This window comes from Acartia tonsa, chromosome 2 (assembly GCF_053477335.1).
Source record: "Acartia tonsa isolate MP-2025a chromosome 2, ASM5347733v1, whole genome shotgun sequence".
Taxonomy (NCBI): domain Eukaryota; kingdom Metazoa; phylum Arthropoda; class Copepoda; order Calanoida; family Acartiidae; genus Acartia; species Acartia tonsa.
The window spans coordinates 43,358,404-43,368,324 of NC_137261.1; the positions used below are offsets into that span (position 1 = coordinate 43,358,404).

Here is a 9,921-nt window from a genome sequence, read left to right on the forward strand (position 1 = left end):
AAATTCAGTGCTTCTCCTGTGCTTTTAAAGATATTGAAACAAAATCTTTTGAGTTTTTAGGTTAGTATAGTCAGTAAAAAATATTTGAATAGAAAATGGCGGCAGTACCGCTTCTGCCATCTACTGGTGTTTTCCGCCGCCACCAAAAAATTGTTTAAAAATTGCTTAAGTAAAGGACATACTTAGGACTTATTTATAGAGATGCTTCGCTTATAACATTATACCTTCTTGTGACATACATAAGTTTTGTCAAAAAAGGTTAATAATTAATATGTTTTAATGGACATACATACATTCAGGTGACGAATTTCGAGTTGCTACGCTTTTTAAATCGTACCTTACTATTTTAGGACTCATAATTTGAAATTAATAGAGTAATTCTATCATGTTAAAATTAACGAAATGAGCTCTTATTTATTATAAAAGCTTAGAAAATATTCTAAAACTTAAGGTCTAAACAAGTTTAATCTATAATACAAAGTAGAACGATGTCTGTCTGTCTGTCTGTCCGTCTGTCCGTCTGTCCGTCTGTCTGTCCGTCTGAAGCTTAAGATCTCAGTAACCACTGAACCGATTGGGCTCTACTCTTCAGGGAATATACCTACTGGTCCTGTGATGGTTTTAAGCTATTTTCTTGGGGGGTGGGACACCCCCAACCCCCCAAAAAAATAAAAATACCCCCCCCCAAAAAAAAAATTTTTTTTTACTTTTTCTTTTCAAATCTAAAATACGAAAAATTAGGTTGATCAAACCTCTTGGGTCACAGCCCCTAGAGGCTAGGGGCGAAGCCGCTAGTATCAATATAAAGCAACCTTGCACCCTAAAATGACCTCTAGGTTAATATATAAACAAGGATGATAAAATCTATAAGGTGAAGCTCTGAAATGTAGAACAGACCATCAATATCACAATAACAGTGTCAGAACTGAATAAGCATAATATTCATGCATAAGTCTAACTAAAATGTAAGTAATTGTTATGATTCGCTTTTATCATTGTACTTTGTTGTAATAGAAATCAGTATTTTAAAATTATATAATTTTAACTTTGAAAAATTTGTTATTAAAAAAGTAAAAAATCAGCACGTTTCAAATGGACCTACGGTTTTTTCTGGCAACGATTAGAGTTGATGTGCTTTCAAAGTTTTATCTGACTGTTTTAAGAATCATCATGCAAAGTTTGAAATCGATAGGACAATTATAACCTGTTTAAATTAACGAGCTAACCATTACAGACGGCCGAAAAAAACAATTCTAGCCAAATTTTAATCTCCATTTTTAGTTTTCCTCTGACATATTTTTTTATTATAGTTTATAGTAGCATCGCTACTAAAAAGCTAACCCTTGTAATAGTAAATATTATGAAAACAAGGATGACAACATCCATAAAAGCGAAGCACTGAAACGGTAGGACAAATGGAAATTAACACCTGTATAGTGTCAGAACTGGATATTCAGAATAGAAATGTAAAATTGTAAGTAAATTTGTTGAATAACTGCTTGATACAGGATAATGTTTGTGGACATACTTACATTTTTACAACTTGATTATAGAGTTGCTTAGCTTATAATATTGTACTTTGTTATACCAGGAATCACTATACAAAAAAATCAGATTAATCGGATAATTAAAACAGATAAAAAATTGCTATTAAATAAGTAAAAAAATCAACATGTTTAAAATAGACCTACAGACATTCTGATTATCATTATGGAGTTGCTACGCTTTCAAAATCGTACCTAACTACTACAGGAATCACAATGCAAAGTTTGAAATCGATAGGAATTCTAACATGTCTAAATTAATAAAAAAGTTATCCGTTCGGGACGGACGTGCGGACCGACCCTAATTATAGAAAAGCTTCGCTATTAAAAAAGTCTATCCTTTGAGAATGTTTATATTTAAAATTTAACTAGAACTAGTTAATAAATTCACATTTTTAAAAATACAAACAGATCAAGAAATCTTTGTTTATTTGATATTCAGGTTTTCTTGCATTCTCGACGAATTTCTTTAACACCTGAAAAATAAAATAAAAATTAATAAAGAACATTTTTGTATCTGTAGTTTATATTTTACTCAAGAACCCTTATAGCTTGAGTGAGCTAATTTCGGATTAAAGCTTCTGTAGGGACAAAGTTACTTTTAAGAATATCGGTGAACGCCACTCCCGCCAAAAATCGCCGTTTTCGGCGGTTTTCAGCGGGAGCAGCGGATACCGATATTCTTGAAAGTAACTTTGGCCCTAGATAAGTTTAAATCCAAAATTACCTCACTCTAGCTCTAAGAGTTCTCGAGTAACCACCCCCCCCCCCCCCACCTCCTGCCCAAACCATTTTAGTGGACATTCTAAACTGTGTTGATCACTCTATGTTAATTATCTATAAGTAAGAATTAAAAATAAATTTTACTCTCAAAACTTTGTTCGCGGTTTATAAGCGATATGAGGGCAATTGCCTTTATTTTTGTCTCATTTTTAGAAATCTATAAAAGTAACAGAATGTCTGTATGTGTACATATGTGTGCGTATGTCTTCGCAGAAAAATATTGCTATCCGCTGAACCTATATGGTACCCCTGTACATTACAATGTAGCTTCTCATAGGTACTGTACTGTACCTTCCACCCTCCCACATCCTCATTTTTTTATTTTTAAATTTCTACAACTTAATTGAAATTTGGGCCCCCTCCCCCCCCCCCCAAAAAAAAAATAATTAACTGCCGATAGTTTTGATTAAAAGAAAATATTTTTGTCATGTTTATGTAAATTCCATTAAAAAAGTAACAGGCTGTATGTCTGTGTCTATGTACTGAAGAATCTTGCTTAGATAACTTTTTTACTACAACAATCCTTAGAGAAATCGCCCTTAGAAATAATTATCCACCCCTCTAGTGAAGCTACTTATGTGTCTACTACTTACTTCGTAAGGGCGGGATTATCCTTCGATGTATAAGTGATCATTTAGAGAATCCAGAGTATCATCTCCGTTAATGGGATGCAATACTAACACCCAAGGATATTAGGTTTAGTAACATACATCAGACAAAACCCTTTGATTGCACAACCTAACTGTGCATGGTAATAGGCTTTGCTGTTTTTGGGCCAAGGCAATCCCCCTACTCTAACTATTAATGTTGTGCATCTGACATAGTAGCAGTAGGAAACATTTTTAGCATCTTGTCATGTCGCGGTGTCGGGAAGAAATTCGAACCTATCACCTTCCGTACGACGGGCGGATGCGCTGCTTGTTGAGCCATGGTCGTGTAAAAGTCTAATAAAAGTTTAGAACTCAATATCTAATACAAAGTAGAATGATGTCTGTCCGTCCGTCTGTCTGTCCCTTAAGATCTCGATAACTACTTAATTGATCGGATTCTACTCTTCAGGGAATATACCTACTGGTCCTGGGGTGGTTTTAGGCTATTTTCTTAGGGGGTGGGACACCCCTAACCCCCCAAAACAAAAAATCCCCCCACCAATTTTTTCTTTTAATTATTTAAAATAGTGGTGGAGTGGGGGCTCTCCAGGTAATAAAAGATGTAATTATACCGCTTGGGGCAAAGCCCCTAGAGGCTAGGGGCAAAGCCGCTAGTAAAAAATAAAATGCAAAAACAATTATTTGATTAGGATAAGGGGAAGTCCCAAGAAATCAGCATTTAAACAAAAAAAAATTATTGATTTGAATATTTTTTTCATCTAGAGGCCTCTAAGTGCATTTGAGGAAGGAAAGGAGAAGTCCAAAATTTTAAAAAGAATATTTATTTACTGCATCGTATTATATATAGCTTTCCGTCGATATTAAAATAAAAAGTTAGTTAGTTTTGTTGAGTTAATAATACTAAAATTAATCTTATGATTTTTATTGTAATATTTGTGGAAAATTGTCTATAATAATACGTTGCTATACATAATTTCTAATCTAGTGGAGATTATTTGGTTTCGAAGCCATACTTTTTTCATAAAAATATTTAGGTTGGGTGAGGTCGTTTATTATGTTTCTCTTGTAAGGGTGGAAGTGCCCTCTCTCAAAATAGTTATTTACCTTCAATGGAACTTTGATACAAAAGCTCCACTATAAAGAAGAACCATATTGGTTCATTGGTTAGCAAGATTCTTTGCTGAACACACAGACAACAATTTTTTCGATCTTCCTTTTACTAACAACAGAACTGATTAAAATCTCCATTTTGAGTGAGATAAAAAACATTTTGAGCCAAACTTATAGTTAGATAATGTCACTTTAAACAGCATATAAACTAACTAATTTTCAATTTTCTTACCAGCCAATAAAATGTGTTACTCGAAGATCATCCCTATTTGATTCTCTCTATTAAAACAAAATTACCTGTAAGAGTTACGAAGCTGCCATGAAGCAAATTTCGGGGAAACAATCATAATTCTTGACTGGCACCTTCTATTCACAGTTCTAAATATTTAGACAATTTAATTGATGGTTAAAGGATGAATTTCTTTACTTACTCCCTAATGAGTCCCTATCCCCCCCCCTCCCCAGCCCTTAGAGAGTTTTTTTTAAAAACAAAAGTATTTCTTAAATTAATCAATCACGTGAGGTAAGGGTGGGGGGGGGGGGGGGAGGAGAACGCCCTCACCATTAAAGTTGCTGAAATAGGGGATAGGAAAGGAGGTAATCTCTTCCCCCCTCAAAAAATGGATCAAGGAAAGAAAACGAAGTTTCATCGTATTTTCACAATAGCTTTTGAAAGGTTATTTTAGGTTAGGTTAAATATGTGATAATGATTGTCCCACAGGGTTAGAAAATATGCCTCGCTGGGGCTAGAAATAAGAGGACGGCTACTATGAATATACGACGAAACCCGAAACTTCATTTTCTTTCCATGATTAAAAAAAATAAGTATTAAGAACTCGTCAAATGCCCTATCTTTTAGTGTTATTTAAGGGGGGGGGGGGGTTATGCAGCCATCTCGTAATCAATGTATAAATGGCACATAGAATTTGAATTTCTATCTGGAATTCTGCATGAGTAATCCTTGGTAGGTAATTTTCCCTAAATTGAACAAAAAGTTGAAAAAGTAACGAAATTCGAATTCTAAGTGCCATTTACACATTGATTACAAGATGGTTGCTTTACCCCCCCCCCCCTCCCCCGCGGCCGCCATCCCTAGAGCAGTTAACAAAATAATATTATTTCTCATATTTATTCGAATCCGGCGGATAGGAACCGGTTCTCATCCATAAGAGAAAACTATGTCTAGCATCAATTATATCCAGCTTTCTACGAATATAAAAATGTACAACCATAAGATTAAAACAATTTTTTTAGTCGGTGCCTTCGGCACCTCGGGGCAAAAAAACTGGTTTTGATCTTATAATTGTACATTCTATATCCGCGGAAAGCGGTTTATAATACGATGAAAGAAAAAACTATTCCTTACTTAAAGCTTAACTAGCGAAGAAGCTGAAATAGTCAACATATCCGAGTAATTTCTGCATTTTGTCTGAAAATTATGTAATATGTATTATGTTGGCGCTATTAGTGTACTAACAATATAAAAACCACGTCCAACTGAAATTCATCTGGATAAAAACCAGTTGGATATGCATACAATTTTACCCCACATGATATTAAGTAAATTTGAATGCCTAAATTTGTGCCAATTAAAACCTCGGGAATGGCATAGACGTAAAAATCACGGCGCAATTAATATGATAACTATGTACGTTGAACGTTCTACTATATTACTAGATTTGCCTACATTGAAAATCTTTCATAAACAAACGTGATGTTTATTTAAATTTATGTAATTTTCCAATCAGCTGTTTATATTTTCTGCTTCAAAATAATGAAGGGGAAGTAATGAAAAAAGGGAAGAGTGGAAATACTAGACTAACCTATTCCGAACCTAGAAAAGAGTTAATATATGTGTCACAGTAAATTTGTGGTGTCAATTTTGTTATGTAATTTTAATGGCTGATTTGAATTTCCAAAAAGAACATGACTTATTTCATCAATTTCTCTGTGCCTGGTTCATATTTTAATGAATAATTTACATCTACAGATAGCTTAACGGTTAGGAAAAGTCAAGAACTATGCGAAAAAGTTTAATTTTAGCTATAATGAGAGAAAAAAGCAATTTAATGCACATTTTATATAATACGGAAAATTTCTTCCTTTCCCCGTACCTTATAAAAATCGGCGGAAAAAGCCGTTTTTTAAGCAAACAAAAGCGCGTTTTGCTCTATCTGTGAGATATTATGAATGAGATAATGTTAAGATTTGATATTAAGATGAGAAAAATTCTCGTTCACAGTCCCTTTAATACGATGCGATAAATAACAATTCTGATTTTTTTTAGTTCCGTACATGTAAAATTGTTGTAATATTCTACGACACTTGAGTTTCCAGTATGGCCCAGAACTGGTTCTAATCTAGCGAAAACAAATCTGAATTAATTAAATCATCTATTTTGTAAGTTATTTTTCCATTGTTAAATGGGAGAAGTATTTTTGAAAGACAATTTTGAATCAGATTGAATATGACTTCCACAGTAAGAATATGGATAAGAATAGAGGAAGGGAATAAGCCACTGAAGAAAAAATATTTACTAATCGCAACTCGAAAAATCCTTTATAAAAGTAACAGGATGTCTGTCTGTATGTAGCTTAATGTCTCAGTTATGGTTTTCCTTTACACTGAAGCTACTTATAGTTCCAGGGAAGATTTATGATTATTTTTAGAAAGGGTACCTCCACCTCTAAAGAAAATGAATTCTCTTATTGCTTAAAACAAAAATAGAATATAAGGGGTTTGCTTTCAAAGCTAAAAGATTAAATTTTTCATACGATAACATATGAAAAAAAAGGAAATTTGTTACTCTAGTAAATGGGACTTTAAGCTTCCCCCTATCCTTTATGGGTTTTGTTGAACCACCAAAAAAAGAACGTGTGTGTATTTTTTACAGACAATATAAAGTCCCGAAGGTTGTGAGATCTTACGGGACAGACAAACATACAACTTAGTACTTGGATTATTGACTCAAGTATCCTCCATGATTCACTCAGGGTTAAAGAGATAGTTAAATATATAGTAATTTTTTGTTCCATTTTCTGTGTGTTGACTTCCAATTAAAAACATTTTTATTTTTCTTGTATTTTAGTGAATATTTTTATTTTGCATTACTGCCAAAAATTTGTAATTTAAAAATTTGAAATAATACAACATAAAAAAAGTTCTTTATTTTTTTGGTATGTTTTATTAAAAGTTCAAACAATTAAAAATCAGTACAATGCAATGTGAAACATTCATTGAAATAACTTGTTTTTCATTAACTTGTTATTTATAGGCTTTGATTGAGGGATATAAAAGGGATATAGATCACCTTCCATTATTTATATCCTACTTCTTTATCCCTGGTGATTTTCCACTTTCTTTTAATCTAATTTTATTACATCTAAAGATCTTGGAGAAGAAGTTGAAATGGCAAAATTTTCACTTCACGTCCAACAAGAATAAAGGGATAGTTGCCAGGATGTGCGTCTGTCCGTCCGTCCGTAATTAATATTCTTTATTAATTTAGACATAAAAGAATCGTCTTATCGATTTTAAACTTTTTAATTAGGGAAACATTTTAAAACATTCATAATCAAGAAAAATTCAATTTTGTAGTAGCTGGACAAAGTGTCTCAAAAAATTAGCCTTGTAACATTATAAAAGTGAGGGATTATCTTTCCCACTCTCATCTCCCTCATTTTTATGACGTCACATCGGAAGCTAGTAAAAGTGGCTGACTCAGATTATGACGTCAAAAAAAATTAACCAATGAGTTGCCACTATAAATATTACCATTGGTCAATTACAGTTTTTACTGGCCTCTCATTGGTTAATTTTTTTTGACGTCACAATCTGAGTCAGCCACTTTTACTAGCTTCGTCACATCGCAGATTTTTGAGACAATTTGTCCGGCTACATTTTGTACATATATTTTTTGAGATAATTTCAAGTCGATATTAAGTAGTTACTACAAAGTCGAAATCTCATATCGTCAGAATGCCAATAGTTTTAAAAGGGCTTGTAAAGCATATATTTCTAAGTCTGAAATTGAATTAAGTTTTATTGATATTATGTATCTCTTTATTTGTGAAGAAATCCACATAATTTTAGATTACTTTCAACTGGGAATTTACTTTTTTCTTTCATTCTTTCTATCTTTACTTTAAATCTTTTCAATACCTCTAGCCATTAAATTGTATCCCTTTCTAGTTGTGTAGAAATTACATAAGTAATGCCATCCACGAACACTTTTACTTGATGTATAAAAATATTGTATATATGATGCCAGCCACGAAAACTTTTATAAATAATTCGATAGAATTACAACGGAGCTATTATTTTCATTTCCTTCTTTAGCTTTTAAAATTTATCTCTATTTTAGAATAGTGGTTACGTTCATAGCTGCTCTTTATTTAAAAGGTAAAGGTAAAGACAGAAAAATAGCCTTAGACCATCCTAAAACTTAAATTTAAATCCATCCCAGTACATATGTGAAGCTCTCCTAAATTGGAGAACTCAATCGGTTCAACAGTTGTAGAAATCTTGAGCTACATACAAAAAAAACTTATCTATAGTACAAAGTAGAACGATGTATGTCCGTCTGTCTGTCCGTCTGAAGCTTACCCAGCATCTACTAAAGTGGTTTTGTTTCTTTAGAAAGGTTGCATTGATATGTCGTTAATTTTCAATACGTCTTTTTTGTGACTTATTTAAAGAAAATGACTTATTAATATGGCCTTAACTGTTTTTTATTTGCCATTATTTTTCTTAAAAAAAGAAATTACAAATTAATGCCTGATTAAATTTAAAAATTATGGTTGTTTCAATGCGTCATTTTGTGTTTTTTCCACATATTAATATATATTGTAGAATTACAGATTCATGTCACAGTAAATAAAATAAATAATGTGGAATCAAAACATCCTTAATTTGTAATAAGTCATCTTTATTAATTAGATAATTTAAATGACATATTGATAAATAAGGACGCATTAAAATGATCTTATATAAATTTAAAAAGGAAATGGATCAAATAGTTACTGATTTTGACACCAGATGGCAGTTAAAATCACTTATTGTTTAGCTTTGTTTTCTCAATGTTTTGACCTTATTTTTAGTTTGACAATTATTATTTTGTAATGAAAAGAAAGCTTTTAGTACTACAGACACCACTATGAATTTATATTTTAGTTCCTTTATGCATGTATATTATGAAAACTAATTTTTTTGGTGAGACCTTCTAGAAAGAATAGAACCATATATATAGGTCATGAAACTTTTCAGTAAGCAATGAAATAATAGAAACATATTATGTGTTTGATTCAAAATTGTTAGATTAATTTTAACCCTGAATTATTTATAAGTCATCTTTATTAATTAGATAATTTAAATGACATATTGATAAATAAGGACGCATTAAAATGATCTTATATAAATTTAAAAAGGAAATGGATCAAATAGTTACTGATTTTGACACCAGATGGCAGTTAAAATCACTTATTGTTTAGCTTTGTTTTCTCAATGTTTTGACCTTATTTTTAGTTTGACAATTATTATTTTGTAATGAAAAGAAAGCTTTTAGTACTACAGACACCACTATGAATTTATATTTTAGTTCCTTTATGCATGTATATTATGAAAACTAATTTTTTTGGTGAGACCTTCTAGAAAGAATAGAACCATATATATAGGTCATGAAACTTTTCAGTAAGCAATGAAATAATAGAAACATATTATGTGTTTGATTCAAAATTGTTAGATTAATTTTAACCCTGAATTATTTCTACTATTTTGTTTGTAAGTAAATAATTCTTTACCAAATTTGGTAGCCATATTGTTTTTTTTGACGTTTTATAAAAAATCGACATCTTAATACAGCCTTAAATGATTTA

General features: G+C 31.8%; 1 long non-coding RNA gene across 1 annotated transcript; it reads right to left on the reverse strand.

The window, feature by feature from the left end:
- Nucleotides 1-1,879: 1,879 nt before the first annotated feature.
- On the reverse strand, nt 1,880-5,511 carry LOC145312813 (uncharacterized). The gene is made up of 3 exons (XR_013877131.1): nt 5,415-5,511; nt 4,346-4,426; nt 1,880-2,020 (listed from the first exon to the last, which is right to left on the reverse strand). It is a non-coding gene; the product is annotated as an uncharacterized LOC145312813 (long non-coding RNA).
- Between the last annotated feature and the right edge of the window lie 4,410 nt (nt 5,512-9,921).